Raw genomic sequence first — 2,510 nt, forward strand, 5'->3', positions numbered from 1 at the left:
TATTAAGGTGAACTGAAGGGGAGAGAAAGGACGGAGAGGGAGTAAAATGTGCAACACTGAATGAATGGGAAAAAAATGAGATAGAGATAGTGATAGAGAGATAGATAGAGAGCCATTGCACTAAATACATTGTTTGGATGATGCCAAACACATTTCTTAACTGTTTCCCTTTCCCCTGAATGTTTGCTAAATGAAAACAATAATGTTATGAACTCTATAGAGTGGTTGTACTGTTTGATGTTTTTCTCCAGTGCCAGTTTATAACATTTACATTACTAGTTGTTGTTATGTCTCTTCTAATTCACACATAACACCCTCCTATGTGTTAGAATAGCACTGTGCTCCATGAGTTTTTATTGATTGTTTTTTCCAGAGTAAATGCCCAGACCTTTCTGGCTAGACTTGAACTTCTAACCTTTTAGTTAACAGCTTTGCACTTGGACTATTTGCTCTACCTCAGCTTTCTTATATGTGCTGCACTGTAAGTATTAGTGTAATATGAAGGCGTCATGTAGTACCATTCAACTGTGAGCCTTTGGAGGGCAGATCCCGTAATGTATTTGCCCCTGTGCCTCCATGTTTTCACACCTTTACACATAGATGATGCTCCCTAACAGAGTAGAGGGAGCTCTGGTGGTGTAGCTGCTTTGCTAACCCAAAGGCTACGAATCTCCAGTGGTTTGGATCCACTTCCAGCTCCAGGAGGAAAAGATGAGCAATCTCCTTTCATTGTGATTAACAGCCTTGGAAACTTGTTAAAGGGTCACTATGAATTGGAACTGACAATAGTGAGCGAGCAAATAAAAAAAGACGTGAATCAGAACTCGGTGTGGGGCTAGACAGAGTTTCAGCTTTTCTTTCTGTAAATGCAGGGGACAAAGGCATGCAGGGGGTAAGTTTTGTTATTGTTGTTGTTAGAGGCCATCCAGTCAAGCATGACTCATGTCAACCCTGTGAAAAACAGATCTGAACTCTGTCCTGTCCTGCGTCATCTTCACAATCTCTGACACACTCAAGCCCATTGCTGCAGTCATTGTGTGAATCCATCTGGTCGAGGGGCTTGCTCTCCTTCGCCATCTCTCCATCCTTCCAAGCATGATGTCCTTCTACAAGGAATAACCTCTCCTAACAACATGCCCAAAGTATGTGAGACAAAACCTTATCACCTTTCCTCCAAGGAGCACTTTACTACACCGTTTCCAGTATATAGCTGTTCTTTTGGCAGTCACTGCAATATTTGGTACTCTTTTCCAACACCAAAATTCAAAAGGCATCAGTTCTTCTTCTGCCATCCTTATTCATTGTCCAGATGCTTAGCAGGTGATTGAGAAGACCATGACCTGCATCAGGTGCACCTCAGTCCTCAAACTAGCTTCATTGCTCTTCAATAATTTGGAGAAGTTCCTGACTGCAGACTTTCCCAAAGCAATACATCTCCTGAGCACATGACTGCTATTACAGTATTAATAATATTGTTCAATAGCGAGGAGAAGGTTTAGAAAGACCAAATCTAAATTTAGGAGGGAACTCAGAGATCTGCTGGTTTAACAATCTTTTTCTTTTTTTTTAACAGAGGAGGAAAGCAATGTGCAGAGAAGTCAAATGGCTTGTTCAAGGCCCCTTGGTTGGTGGCTGAGGTTAAAGAATAGATTACAACCAGCATCTATCAACTGTAGGCTAGACATGGTGTTAGCTACAACTGCAGGGCCTTGTGTGACAGCTACTCACTCCAGGTACTGACAGAGCCCTTGAGATGTTTGAGGATGAGTTTGAGGAGCTGGATTTATTAAACTTTATTCAACTTTTAATTAATCTCAACTTTATTTGCAAAACTGTAGGAACACAAAATAATTTTCCTTTAAAGACACTTGCTCGCTTTGGTAGGAATACATTTCACTTTAATCATTGAACAGTTAGAGTCTGAACTCAGTATTGAATACGCATTAGATTTCTAAGACTTCTGAAGAGGATGTAAAAGATTTCATTAATATTTTTAATACTGATTACATGTTGAAATTGTACTATTTGCAATGTGCTGGGCTAAATAAAATGTCATCTTGAAATTATGGTAGCCTATTTCACTAAGTTGAATGTGGTTATTGGAAAATACCCTGAGGCTGGTGTTTTTCCACTAGACAGCACCGCGCCAGACCGGCATATACATTACCTTGTTTGATCCTTAGAAGAGTTTTACCCGTTTTACTCAGATTGCAGACAAGGAAACCAAGGCTGAGATGGTGGAAGTATTTACACAAAGTCAAACTGTTAGGAAATGACAGGACACCAAGTTTGGCCTATATTCTTTCTGCAAGTAGATAAGACCGCAGCTTTCCTGTTCTAGTCACACTGATGCTGTATCAGCATCCAAATGTACATTAAATAATGGAAACCGAAGTTTCCCCCCTCCCACCTTTTTAAAAATGGAAGTAGATTTTTTTCCTATATTTTATTAATTTTCATAAACATTTACAGAGATTTTGGGCTTCCACTCATTCATTGTTGCACTATTC

Source organism: Elephantulus edwardii, unplaced genomic scaffold (assembly GCF_000299155.1).
Source record: "Elephantulus edwardii isolate Elephantulus edwardi_28Jun2011 unplaced genomic scaffold, EleEdw1.0 scaffold00012, whole genome shotgun sequence".
Lineage (NCBI taxonomy): Eukaryota > Metazoa > Chordata > Mammalia > Macroscelidea > Macroscelididae > Elephantulus > Elephantulus edwardii.